This window comes from Malaclemys terrapin, chromosome 6, assembly GCF_027887155.1.
Source record: "Malaclemys terrapin pileata isolate rMalTer1 chromosome 6, rMalTer1.hap1, whole genome shotgun sequence".
Lineage (NCBI taxonomy): Eukaryota > Metazoa > Chordata > Testudines > Emydidae > Malaclemys > Malaclemys terrapin.
This window is the reverse complement of record NC_071510.1, coordinates 34,251,038-34,266,278: the sequence shown is the minus strand read 5'-3', so window position 1 is coordinate 34,266,278 and position 15,241 is coordinate 34,251,038.

Below are 15,241 nucleotides of genomic sequence, written 5' to 3'. Positions count from 1 at the left end.
TAGGCTTCCGATGGGAAACTCCAGCAGGAACCATTCCTGTATTGATGGTCAATCTATGAGAGAGCCAACAGACTCTAACACCATCTAAGAGGATGTGAGTATGTCTGTAGGTTATAACTAGTTCATTATACACATCTACAGGAATTGTATATGGAGTGACATTTATAGCTTTGTTGGTAACTTTAATAAAATTACTAAAAGATAGATGCTCTTGTAATCTTATGTGTTATTTGCCTATGGTTTCATGTGTTCCCATTGACTCTAAATCTAGAACCAACAAAGGTGACTCTGTTGAACTTGAGACTGTAGCTGCCAGAGCTGAACCCACTGAAATATGTTTAACATTAAATAGAATAAAAGGCTACAAAGCAAACTAGGTTGAAATATAATGGTCTAACATCCACCCTTAAAAGCTTGGGAAATCAAGCAAAGCTTGAGAATCCAGGCTAATTTTTCATCTAGAATGTCCACTACTTAAAGACTACAAAGCACACAATGCCTTAATTCAATGTTTTTCTTTGCTTTGGTGGATCTTGGTCACATAGATCAAGTTTGGTTGTCTGTGCTGAACAACTTTCAAACTAACAGAAGTGACAAGTATTTGATAAGTTATCCTCTGCTACAAAATAGCATAAAAGATGTTCTCAGCAAAAATGTCCCACAGTCATGCACAACAGCACCAGAAAAGAATATACTATACGACAGTGCTGTTAATGTAATAAGGGAAAGAAATAATCAGACACTGAAACATAATCACAAAGACACATACTGTAAATAATATGTGGGTGTGCAGCAGTTTGCATCAATAGCCTGCAGTCATAGCGTAAAATGTAAGCTGTAATCTTGTCAACTTTCATGAGATAATCGTAGAACTGAACTTGGTCAGTACTTGGATTCACTGATAAAGCTAGAATGTGGCTTTGCCACAAGCACTGTTTATAGGTTTACCAGTGTGTACCAGGCATTCACTGTCCCCTGCCAAAGACCCTACTGCCTTGGTGCACCCCACCCCAGGAAGCAGCCCTTGAAGGAGAGAAGGGCAATAATTTTTGTACCTCTATGGTTGCCTCAAAAGGCCTCCCTGGGTCAGCTGATGGAACCAGTGAGACTTGGTCCTCCAGTAGCGAGAAGAGCTAGAAACAGGCAGCAGCCAGTCAGGGCCAGCAGTCCAAATAAAAAACGAGTGGCTGCCTCTATTAAATGGCAGTTCCTGGGTAAAACTGAGGAAGAAAGGAAGAATTGATCAATCTATCCATCTTCCCTTTACCATAACCCAAGAAGCAAGAACAGGTCAGGGCCTATTCCTGACCCTATTTTGTGTTTAAGACACTGAGAGACCTTTTTTATTTACTTTGTGTGAGCATAAGGACCGGCTGACCAACCTGAGTTAAACATTAGTTGGACTATTGAAAATTAGGTCATTTTAATGCTGGCCTAGATTAGCAGCAAATTGCAACTACCCCCTCAATTGCTCAGCTGCACTGGCCAGAGCATAAGCCTCTGCCCACTCACCGTTTCCTCCCAACCTGCTCTGGTGGCAGGAAATACCAGGTGCACAGTGCATGCTTATTTCTATGTTTCTGGCTCCAAGACCAGATAGCCCTTGCAAGGATGTAAGACCAGATAGCTCAATAATTGTGTGATAGGAGGCAAAGACTGAACACTTTGTAAACTTTTCCCGGTCAGTGTATAAGCTTTTGCAGCACAAGAGTTTAAACATAAAAAAAAGAAAAGAAACCCTACAAAACCCTACACTTCACACAAAATTCTACCCCTGGGGCGAGGATGAGAGAGAGAATGAACTACACATGCCATATGTTGGTCACAGCACCTAATGCACTACTGCAAGGTCCTTAGTTACTATGGTGATGGGGGTGGTAAATCTGTATAGAATAGTGTTAATAACATCACATGTTCAAGAAAAGAAATATATTTGTTACATTTTCCCCCTTCAATCTAGTTGTGAATTTAAATGCCAACCCCAGAAAGTTCTTTCCTCCCAATTTTCTGGGAGATCTTTAAGCAGTCCCCTATCTCCCAATCTATCAAATCTAGAGACACAAAATCATGGGAATTTATATGTGAAATACAGACTGAACAAAATAAATAACATTTATTTTTTCAATGTATAAAATAATAAAAGGTCATGGAAAGTAAATATCAAGTTTGGCACATATAGAAGACTATGCTTAATCTTTTTTACTGGATGCTACAAGCCTCTAAATGAAAATGTTTCCCTCTTCTTCAACATCCATCTGTTTTTTTGGGTGTCCCACTCCCCCATGGACCTTTTCCAACAACTCTATGAGAAAACTCAGTCATACCACTACTTTTCTCGCCTTTCCTTGATTTCAAGACTCAGATGGAAGAGGATAAAAGTTTGTTCAATTCTAGCAGATTTTTAATCAGTTTTCCAGAACATGTGTGAAATAACTGGAATGATACATGCAATCTGATGTGGGTCTGCAAGACACATGACCCCTTTTTCCTTACCTTTAATGTAAAGCATACCTACTACCCACTATTCCCCAGTGAAAGGGAAAATATACTACAAACTGCAAAACTGTGCACATCTGCTATAACTTCAAATAGAATTTAAAAGGAAATGTAATTTGATGACTTTTTTAGATGTGTTTTTTTCATCTAAGGTAACATAGATTGCTACTTTGTCTATTATCATGCATGTTGACACTGATTCTGGTCATTTGGGAACTGATTCTTATATATACTGAGGTCTCTACGCACTGCTCTAGCAGTGTAAAGGAATCGTAACATGGGACTCTGTTCCTTCAAAGTTCCGTTCATTAGTAATTTGCACATGCGTTTTTTTATTTGTTTTAGGGGCTTTATCATCTGTCATGGTTATAGGTTGAGTTGTGCTTTAGACCCCTTGGCAGCCCCTTTCAACTGCACCCCTCAGGAGACAGGCTTGGCTTCCTTAACCTCTCTCCGGGTGGAACACCACAGTGTAACTTCACTTAGACCGGATCTCTGGTTTGCAGTCTTTTTTTCCCAACTGCATTAAAATGACAAAGCCAGCTGTATATGTCACATGCATGAAACTTCCCTTTGTGGGACTGTGACCAACAGCCGATTAAAGTGATTCAATCAGCTTTTTAGAGTATTATTCATCCATCCAAGGGTAAACAGCAAGCAGAGAAAAGGGTTAAAATAACAAAAGCCTATATGCACTTGGTCTTACCTAAACTTTATACTTTCTTTACAAGTTTAGGACGGTCCTGCATAACCCAGAGAATCCTACTTCTGGGCTGGGAGGGACAGACTGGTATCCTGCATTTTCTGCCTCTCTGTGTCCCCTATACTATAGCATCTCCCCTTGAGCAGCAGCTGCCCACTCACTCTCCTCCCCTTTCCTCTTTAGGCAGAGATTTTTAATGGTTCATTGTACTTTGGTCTTAGGACCAAGCTCTGAAAAAATAAATCTGTTAACCTGGCTGGAGCCATGCATGTAGGCATTTCCTGATTAATAGCCCACCATTGTTCTTTTAAGAATCTTTAGTATTTTCCCCAGAGATATACCTCTAGCCATTGTTTCATATTCTGTTTGCTTTTCTTAACAGCCCCTTTTTATTTAACTCCATGTAGACAGGATGAATAACATCCAGCAGATAAATTGAGGTACATATAATATTCATAAAAAATCATAGATTGATCCGTCATTCTCCACACCATCACTAGAGAATTAGGTCATGTTAGAACACCATCTTGAGGAGTTATGTTAACTAACACAATGCTAAACATAATTTCTCAGTCAGTGTAGACAAGGACAAGTCTTGTTTAACAGCCTGTCAGCTGACCACAGATACATTTATAGTTCCAGTAGGGTTTACGTATGACCAGCTGACACCCAATTTAAACATAATAGTCTCTGTTTACACTGATTGCTATGTCATGTTTAACCTCATGTTTATTAACATGACTCCTCAAGGTTGTGTTTTAACACAAACAACTTTTCTAGTCAAGACAAGCCTTTTCTAAAGCATAGCGGAATAAAGATCCTCTAATTGAGGCAGCTGATTGGCTAGTAATGTATGTTGCATGTGTGCTGCATTTGTTAAAGAGTGCAGGCCCTCATTTGCAGTGTTCACCCCTTAACATATCTCTAAAGCTAAAAATTGTCTAAACATGTAGACAGCAGCTGCACAAATCCATCCTGAACTAAATGTATCATGGCCAAATTATTTGCCAGAAAAATAAAACAATTTATGACTGTGAATACATATTACCTCAATTTACACAAATGGGTTTCTTGGGAAGATTTGTGCAAAATTAGGACAAAACCTTTTTAAAAAACCAAACAAACAAAAGAGAAACCTCACAACTGAGAACATTCTCACAGAGTACCCTGCAAAAATTTCAAGAATGTTTAAAACATTTTCCAGTTCTGCTGAAATTAAAAAAAAAAAAAAAAAAAAAAAAGAAAGTGAAAATCAGGAATTTTGCTCAGATCTATGTTCTCAGTGAGATTGTCACTAGTTTGTGATATTCAGGCTATGCTCTTAGTTGCCGTGTTTCAGAGTCAGAGGCTCAAATTCAGACATGATGCAGGTGGTGGTGGTGTAGACTCCTGCAGGCCTGTTCTGTTGATGTGTAAGGGAGTCTAAGTGGGTATAACTCACACATTGAGGAGCAGAAAGAAGGTCCTCTGATTTGAGGCAGCTAGCTTCTCAGCATGTGCTGTAAGTCATACCTCCAAGACTCCCTTACACATCAGTTGAGCAGGACTAAATAGATCTAAGGGAGTCTATAAATGTATGAATTATACCACCTCATGCAGCACTTCTGATTTTCTTCAGTTTCCAAGATCGCTTAATACAAAACCTCTCTCACTAGCTTTTTAAACATAAGCTTCTTTTTTTCACAGGCTGCATTCAGGAGAAAAAATCCTGGAGGTTTGCGGATCCTGCCTTTTTTTGGCAGGCCCATCTGTCCATTTTCATTTACATCAAACCAATCAAACAAACTCTTTGAACTGGCTGAAGCGGTAGTTGGTCACATCTGTGGTCCTCTCATCCATGTAGCCCACTATTCATTACTCATTATTTTCTCTACTCTCTCAATTAGTTTCCAATAACTGGTGAAACATGTTTTTGAGCTGCAGAAATTCCTGCCAGGGCAGAAATGAACAGTGATCACAACAAGTTAGTTAATCTCTCATTTGTTGAATTGAGTATGAAGAATGTAGACATGTCAGGCTGGTGGTGCCACTGTAATGGCAACATAATCAAAGGTCAGTCCAGCTGCGAGGCACTCTTTTGTGAAATGGTGACTGTCACATTGGCAATGGTTTGCTTTCATAGTTGTTTGTACCCAAGTTGACCAGCACGGACTTACAGCCATCACCATCTACCTACACGGCTGTTGTCACTTTAGTATCTGAGCAGCCATTAATAGATTTTATCCTCACAACACCCCCATAAGGTCGGGAAGTATTATCCTTATGTCATAGATGGGGAACTGAGACACAGGGTAGATTAAGTGATTTGCCCAAGTGATTTGCTCACAGAAAATCTCTACCTGAAATGTGCATTGAGTCCAGGTTTACTGAGTCTCAGTTCAGTGCTCTGTCCACTAGACCAGCTGCCATGTACGTCATCTGTTTAACGTAGAAGGCAACACTGCAGTATCCTGCTGAGAGTGCCTTGCTTTCCTAAAAATGGCTCAAAACATTTCAGTAACATCCAATATGACCAAACAGCATATTTCACAGCTGATTATTACACAGACCAGTGCTATATAATCATGGTAGTAAATGCTTTTCATGTATTATACTCAAATCGTCACTCTTGATGAAAATATAGGTCAGGCTACATAAGGCACAAGTTTCAGGTACAGCCCACACTAAAACTGAAAGAGTAAGAGTGGGCTTATGGTTGTATAATTACATGTTACTATGTGGATTAATAGGCGTCAAACCTCTGATGCACCTGGGGGATATAAAGATGAAATTCTTGCATCTGTTTCTTTTAATGGAAGGTCTATGAGTTCTCTCTGCAAGTCATTCTTATTGATAATCAGCCTTAGATTTCATAGACTTAGGCAGAGATACTCAATGCATAATTCTTGAGTTTCATGGCTCTGTATACAGCTCTCTTCACAGGTCTGCATAAAGAGTCAAGAAACGTCCTGAGCTGAAGACAGTGTGGCACTTTACAACAAAAATAAACTCCATCAAATAGGCATGCACATAGAAGTCTCACACAGAGAGAAACCATAGAGTTAACTCTGCATATGTGCTGGAAGCTAGGCAAATAAAGGCTGCTATTTTAACCTTTAAGAAAGAAAGATCAGAATGATGTTATAATGTAAGGTTATAGTTATGATTACTTGTTTCAAGCATTTTTTGTATTCTAAATGTATCTACAACCTGCCAAGGCCCAAATGTGGGATACAATATGTTAAAAAGATCCAAAATGAGGGCACAAGAAAATTATTCATGGAAGAAACTGAAAGTGCTGTGAAACTCATTCCTTTAGTGTAAAGGACTCTTTCTGCAACCTCAGATTCATCATTTTTTATTTCAGATGGAAATAACTTGCAACAATAATAGTGGTACCAAAGGGAACAACACCAAATCTGTGTGGGTTGTAGACCGCTTTGGGACTAAAATGAGCCATGCCCCATGAAATGATGGACATTTGATTTTAAATTTTAAATGAGTATGGTATGAAACCCCAGGGTTAAATATAATTTCTCTTTTAATAGTCACAGATGTTATTAGTAACCCAGGTAAAGAATTAGTTTGCAATATTTTTTAAATGTAAAGTCCATTATGGTGACTATACACTGCCAAATTTAAGACCTCAGGTGAAAAAAAAATCCTCAGGCGTACATCGTTCTTTCTCTCTTTTTCTCTCCCTGGCTACAATACTTTGGCTTTGTTTATGGATATCCATCAAAAGTAACATAATGTGAGCATGATCAAAAGCCCAAGGAAGTCTTTCAATTGATGTCATTGGAGTTTAGATCAGGCCTTAAGTGCATACTCCATTTTTCTTGAGGAAGTTCAAGCATTTCAAGAACAATGTCTTCAGCAAATGGTTATGTTTGTTAAAATATGTAAAAGTATATAGAAAAGGGAAAGCAAAAACTCTGTTGCATTCTAGCTTAGAGCCAAAAAGTTAGATCACGTTAGATATGTCTAAATCACACTAATCCCAGGCTCTGACTCTGATTTAAGTGAACACAAATCAATCTGACCCAGGCCCAGAACCCCTCTGGACTTGGGCCCACGGGGATGGTTCAAAGTCCCTCAGTGACATGGGTCAAAGCCTGGGCATTTTGCAGTTGGAAACAGATCAAGACTGGGTCACCAGACTTGGGTCTGGAGACTCGGCCAACGCTATCCCGCAATCCCCGGGGGCTGTGTTTCCCAGTCTTTCTATCCCAAAACTTCCCACTCACTTCCCAGAAACTAGAAGCAAATACCTGGTTCAAATGCAGCGGCTCAGCATTTAACCTTTCATTTCCACATGGACTGTTCAACTGGAAACACAGTCAATCCTCACATGTATTAGCATGGCAAGCAGTAAGAATTCCTGGATCAAGCATGCTGCTAGTTGGCCAGAGGAATAGAGCTGGATTCTAGTTATCCTGTGGTGTAAGGTGAGCAAGATTTTCACCTTCAGCAAGAGCACAAGAAATGATCATGTCTACAAAGCTTTATCTGAGCAGCTGGTGGCGTTGGGGATTGACTGGACAGCAGAAGAGTGAATCAAGTGGTGGAAGACAGAGTATTTATTGCAAAGTCAAATATTCTGATGACACCTCTGAAAACTCCCCATCTTCCTGCCTCTTTTACTAGGAATTTGACTGGGTACTTGGAAGTGTAGTGAGCGTTGAGTCCACAGAGGTGCACGACAATCTGCTGAGCAGGGATGGCACCTTATGGTGTCCCCAGTCACAGGCACTTCTGCAGGAGAGCCAGTCCCTGTATGAAGGGCAAGAGGTGACCTTGGGGCTGAGGCCAGTAACTAAAGAGGCTATGCCACTGGAGCAGCTGCAGCACATTCTGGGTCCATACTCAGAGGAGCTGTTTGGGGACAGTCCTGGGGAGCAGCCCACAGAAGAATTGGCATCAGAGCAAATGCCAGAGCTGGAGCCTGGTAAGTTTACGCCTCCGTTTTTGTTGTTGTTAATATATGGATGGGAGGGATTTGGGGCTTATGGCCCTATTAAGTTACTAACATATGCTGAGGTTTTGGTGTGTTCCATTCAAGACAAAGACCCCATGCCATTCCATTAACGCCCACTCCCCAGTACATTCCCCCAATGTCACATAAGATTTATAATGGACCCTGAAAAAGCAGAAAAGTTAACCAAGTAGTTTTCATGAAATTTTTACTAGTTACTAGCAGATTGTTATAAGTACGGGTAGGGATCCATGGCACCTTTCCGGACTAAGACAATGCACCGTATAAACAGCCATGCCTGCACTATTCTGGGTCATCTGTAAACTGAAACCCCTCCAAAAACTGGCTGTTATGAGTCCAAACAAAACTGGAGTGTGTATTTGGTCCATGTTTGGCTTTAATATGAGAGTCCAAATTACAGTGGAGGGTGGCTGGCTGGCTGAGTTAGGACTCCCCATGGCTAGCAGTGAGTCAGGTGTTTGCATGGACACAGGGTGCTTGTAAAGAGGCTGTGCTGCATTTCCATGCTAAATCTAAGACTAATTTTCACCGATTGCTGTCTGGTGATGAACGCGAACTTCTTACGGGGTAGAAGCTCCAGTCAGTTGGTTATGTTTGGGGGAAGGGCATATTTATTAGGACTGTCTCTGTAACTTGTGAGCCCCTTCCATTTTGAGATGTGCTGATTGGTCACTAGACACCTAAATATCTCCTGAGCACAGACTGATGACTGTCCTCCAATGGTGTGGAACGGAATTCATGCTTCTATTCGGAGCAGTATATCTATGTTCTCTAGAGCTTGTGTAATGCCAACAGACCTCGGTCGTTGGCATCGAACGTGGGACCTCTGGAGCTTAGCGCATGAGCCTCTACTACATGAGCTAAAAGCCACATGGCTGTTAGCTAAGGCTGTAGATCAGACTCATTTTATCTCTCTCTCTAAGTGTCTCATTGCCACTAGATGGGACAGAACACCACACCCAAAAGGTGTGTGGGTTACACTTGCCCTACAGGAAGGATTGAAAAATCATAGCTAGTGACTAAACCTCTCATAAGTCTGCCACTCCACATCACCCCCAGAAAAAATGAAGGGAATGTAGAAATCATTTCAATTGAATGTTATGTGTGTATCTTACCAAGGTGTGGGATGGCTTTCAGTGGTTCTCCAAAGGATGTCTTTGAAATGGCTGGTGTTTTTAGTGTAAATAAAATAAAGCCCATTGATAAAAGTATCATCTTTTGACCTTGAATTAAAGCAGCCCTTTTGACAGATTAAAAAAATGTAATTTTTATCAAGGTCAAACAATAGTGGGCTCTTTCATTTTCCTTTCAAGGCCTTTCTACCTCCACAGGGCAAACACACAGTGCTGGGAGCCCGGGGAGTGGACTCACGTACTGTGGGCAAAGAGAGAGTCTGAGATGAGATGATGAGAGAGATTCTAGATAAAACGAATCGGCAGCTAGAGTTTCAGAAGGACCAAATGGAGTATCAAAAGGATAAGGATGCAAGAAGGGCGGAAAGAGAGACAGAGGCTGCATAGCACAAGGAGAGATCAGTGGAAAGACTAATGGCGCATGACCCCAGGTTGAGGGAGGAAGACAGAGCAGCAGCAGGAGTTGTCTGAGCAATTACTTGCACTCATGGCTACCAGGCTGCAGACTCCATTGCCATCTTCAGCACCTGCCTCAACCCCATGCCCTGAGTCCCCTCTGCGCTATTATGTCCTGCAGACTATGCAGCCTTCAGACAATTCAGGGGCTGGCTGAACCACACCACAGGCAGTGTAGCACATGGAATGAACAAATGTACCCTGTGTATTCATCCACTGTGGTCCAGTTACAGCCGGCATATGCAAAACACACCAGAAAAGCCAAGGAGAACAGAAGATACCCAGGAATAGCTGGCCATGTCATTTGGGAACATGCACCTTTCCCTGTTTTGTCACTGAGTTTGTTTATTGTATTATAGGTTTAGATAGAGCTCGTCTGTCTTTCTTGGTCTTACAGTGGTATGTAAATACCTATGTAAAATATAGTGTTGAATTTGCACACAAGAAACAGTAGCATGTTTTATTATATGTAATGTTAAAAGTGGCACAAGTTCTAATGAATGTCATTCTCAATAAATTTTATAATAAAAATTTACAAACTGTCAGCCCAGTAATCCATAAACTGTGAGTTGAAGTCCATGGACAGTAAAGATAAAATGCATAACATATCTCCATATATTTCATGATAGCATTTACAAAATTCACAATACCAACACATACACAGCACAACCTCAACTAATATTTCAAGCATAGGACTGTGCAAACCTGTTATGGGGGCACATAAAGCATCTTTGATTTCTGATTTACATGTGGATTTAGCACCAGTCATGACAAGTGCACTGTCTAATTGTGTGTATTGGTTTAGAAATCTAGCAGCATCTTTAATCCACTCCTAGCAAAAATGTCCTCCCTTCTCCTTGCAGACATTGTGCAGAACACAGCAGGCCACAATAATGCAAATGGCATTGATGACACTGGCATCCAAACAACTCTGAAGGCAGCGCCAGTGGGATTTCAATCTGCCTAATGCACATTCCATCACCTGAATGTGTAGCGGAACCTTTTTATGCCAGGTCCTCTGACATCAGGGAACAGTTTCAGAAGCTATGGCAATAGGGGGAAAGGGGAACCCCTAAAATAACAGTGGGGTCAGTGGCTTCATTTATAACTGTGTCATTTGGTGGGAATAGTATCCCGGCTTAAACCTATGTAACGCACGTAAAGTCTTCGATATCCAGAAAAACCCTGGCATCATACACCCTGCCAGTAGATCCCATGTTCATGTCCATGAAATCTGGCCCTGTCGTTGACTATGGCCCATATATAGCTATGGAGTAATATCCTTTGCAGTTTATGTACTCATGTCCTCCTTGCAAATAGCAAACTATAGGCACTTGAGTCCCATCAATGGCCTCAGTGCAGTTTGGAAACCCCATTCTCTGAAAGCCAGCAATTATTTCAGGAACATTTGTAAAGCTCCCTTCCCCCACATTTGGGGACATCACTGTCCAAATCTCTGGCACAACAACTCCCACAGTTGATTTCCCAACTCCAAAGTGGTTAGTCACTAACCTATATCAGTCTGGAGTAGCCAGCTTCGAGATGGCTATAGTGACTCACTTCTGGACTGGCATGGCCTCCCTTATGTGTGTGTCCTAGTGCTGCAGGTTTGGGCCAGGCTGGACCCACTGTTGGTCATCCCAGGTCGGCATGGCGATGTGATCCCACCTATCTGTGCTTGTGGCCCAGCTCCCAAAGTGTCCATCTACACAGAGTGAATCTGTGACTAAGGCAACAGACATGAGGAGCATCAGCTGAGTTGCAACTGGTATGTCAGTATGCTATCCCGAGAGGTGCCTTTGGCAGGTCAAAAAATGTCCACCAGCATCTCACAGATGCGGTGCCTGATTCCCAAAATAGGACTGACAGTACGACGTGGAGAAGTTCTTCCATTGGGTTAGGATCCACGTTGGCTCTGGCTGCTGGGAGTATGCGGACACAAAATGGCTTGGCTGGATGTGTTCATGGCTAATCCAAAACATTCTATTCAATTCCCTTGGGATGGACAGACAAGTTCTCCCACAACCCACTATGAGCTAAGTCACAGAGCAGTTTCAGCTGGCAAGGGTGCTAGAAACCCTGGAATACATGCCCAGAAGCTGAAGTTCTGAATCTGGTGTAGTATGGATGACACATCAGCATGGGTGTGAGGCCCAGGTTTGCAATGCAGGGTGGATGCTCAGGCACTGGCTTAAAAACACCGTCAGGACACAGATCCAGGCTTACTACACTGTGTAGACATACCCATTATCTCCTAAGTATTACAAAACAGAGTCAGGGCTTGAACCGGTTCCCATTCAAATCAGTAGAACCAAAGCTGGATGCTCAGAATGCTTTAGCTTCCCACGAAGAGTATAGTAGTTCTTCAGTTTTAACCAGGAAGATATGCGCAGCATTATTTATCAACTCGGTGAATGATTTTCAGTGGTAAAAGAGCTCTGCTCTTTGCCTGTGTGGTTTGACCCAAGTCTGAAAAAATGAAGCTTGCTTCCCATTTTCTAGTGAAGCATCCTTCTTCCTCTAACATATTCTGAGAGTTTTTACCCTTTTCTTTCAGGTTCAATAAATGAATAGACACACTTTTAGCATCCATTGACTCATTCTCAATGTGACTCAAAGGCTATGTACACACTACTGCTTAAGTTGCTATAAGTGATGTCACACAGGAGTGTGAATAAGTCACCCCCCTAAGCAACGTAAATTACACCGGCCTAAGCACCAGTGTTGACCACTCATGGGGGCTGGAGTAATTAAGTCGACTGGAGAGCTCTCTCCATTGCTTAGAGCCTCTGCACTAGCAGTGCTACAGCCATAGTTTTCTGTCACAGGGGCTGGCCCCTGAGGAAATGAGGCACCAGCTACCCATGACAGGCTCCATATGAGGAGAATGAGCCAACCCAGATCCACCTGTGGATAGTTAATTGCCTAAGTAGCTGGGCAGCAGTTAATTAGGTAAGCACCTGAGCTTAATAAAGTTTTATGAAGGGTCAGTCAGAAAGCCTCAGAACAGAGGATGCTCCTTATTTAATTAACTGCCACCCAGCAATTTAGATAATTAGCTGCCCACTGGTGGATTTGAGCTCACACATTCTCCTGAGTGGAGCTTGTCACAGTTAGGCTGGGTGCCTGAATCCCTCAGGGCCAGCCCCCATGACATCTTCCAATAGACTTCTGACTTGCCTGCCTGCCTGCAATCCTTCAGTAGGCTCTAGGTTTCTCAGTGTTACTGCGAAAGGCCATAACTTTCTCTCTTCACTCCACTATCACTATCAGTTTTGAAAAGCCCATGGAAGAGTCCAAGGCCTATTGTAGGGAGGGAGCTGAAGCATATTGGAGGCTTCTTTTGAGGAAGGAATGGAAGTTATCAAGGTCTGGAAGGCTAGTAGGGAACCTCAAAATGTCTGAATAAGCCAAGCCTTAAACTTCCATGAAGTTTGCCCATCATTAGTGGACAGCTGCTTCCAGCCACTTCTAGGCTATCCATCACTTTCCTTTGAACTAGACCAGCAGAGCATTCTTTCCTGCACATATTTGTGCCAGGTAATTCAGTTGAGTGCCAAACATTTTTTTTAAATTACATGTGGGGTGATCAGATAATAAGGTAATGAGAGCTACTTACATACCTAGATACAGCTACCAACAAAAACCTTAAAAATGTAGTATTCACATTTTATTTAGGGATTTATCTTGATTATAATTTCTATTGTTTTCTTTCATAGTTATATACAGTTTAGTTTCTGATTTATTTGCACATGCTTAAAAAGTTCTTGGTTTGCTTGTGCTGATAAGCGCTATATAATTATTGACATAGCATTATTGTAGTCAAGGTGGACGCTGACAGTGTGCCATGAGATGTGAGTCATTATGTTTTCAGAACATGGAGATAACATAGCAGGGCACTTGGTTTCTTTCCACAAGCATTAGAAAGGGTAGTTTAGGCCAAATATATGTTTATCAGAAAGAAACTGAGTATTAGGAAAGAATATCTCAAGGTACAAGCTGGGCTAGTGTTCACTGATGCTAAACTCTTTACTCATCCACCTCTTCCTACTATTTAATAGAATATAAGTTGCATTCTTCCCATTGTACTTTAATTTTGGGCAGGTAGGAGTCACTATTAATAAGGATGGGTGGGACTTGTTCAGTGATGCAAAAGCTATATCACACAACAGGCATCAGCATTTTCTTTTTCTCAGTCAGATGCACTGACACTTTCTGTTCTCAGTAGGAGATGCAGTAAAATGTTTCCTTTGCTTCAAGAGAGAATTAATATCATTCCACAACAGTGGGCAGGATAATAATGGCCAGTCCTTGTTTATTCTTTCAAGTGTTTTTGAGGCATACAAACATTTAGGCTGATAATTTTAAGCTTGCATAAGGGACTTACACACCCAATTCTAATTAAAATTAATGAAAAATGAGTGTTCAAATGGCTTTGCAAATCCCACTCTGATAGCCTTGGAGTCACCTGCAGGACTTACTGTTTAAAATGTCCCTTCTCAACATTTCCCCTTTGCCCTCTCATGATAAACCCACATGATTCCACTTCCCCCAAGATAGCAGTGAGCCTATTTAACTGAATTAAAAGTTTAAAAAACATATCTTCCTGTGACCCTTTCCAGGGCAAAACCACAGGTTTGTCATTTGCCAGCACTGAAAGCAGTAGCTTGACACAAAGTGATTGCTAAACATTATACTGGATCCTGCAGATTTCATAGTTGCATGCAGTAACATGGCGTGCCCTTCTGTCTTCTCTCTGTCTCTCTCCTTTTTTCTCTCTCTTGTTGAAATGGCACCTAAAGAACAAATTGCCTCCTTTGTCTGAAGCCTGCTTGTTCACAGTGGGGCTCTTGATCTGAACAAACCTGAAGATGTCAGGCTGTATAAACACTCAGCGAAAGATATGTTTCATAAAGGTTCCTGCTCTGGAAAATTATACGCTACTTTCAGAATGCTTTGCCATATTTAAAAGTGTAATTATACCCTTCTTCTTAATGACTGACATGGCATATGTTTACACATGTTTTAGCTGACTTATGACAGTACACAGAAGCGCTTTGTATATTTGATGGCAACATGATGGGAACAAGATCTGAAACTGTCTGTTAACCTTGCCCAAGTATTTTAGAATATATGGTGCACCTAGCACCCATACAGGGTTTTTTCCCTCACCCCTCCCTTCTCTGCCTAATAAACTAAGTCAGCCTTTTCTTTTCTAGTCTGCAATTCCCATTAGTTCAGCCTTTTTTATCTTATTTGAGGTGGGGGGGGGGTTGTGTGTTTTACTGATTATTCTCCCTTGATATTTCTCAATGCTTACTTACTGGGGGGAAATTTTATTAGTAGAAATGCTGTGTACATATTGTAGGCCCAGTTTCAGCCTGGAGTGAATTTTAATAGTTCAGATTTAAAGATGGATCGAACATGGGCTTAATAACAAAATTATGGAGCTTTTCAACCCTAGGTCAGTGAGTGACT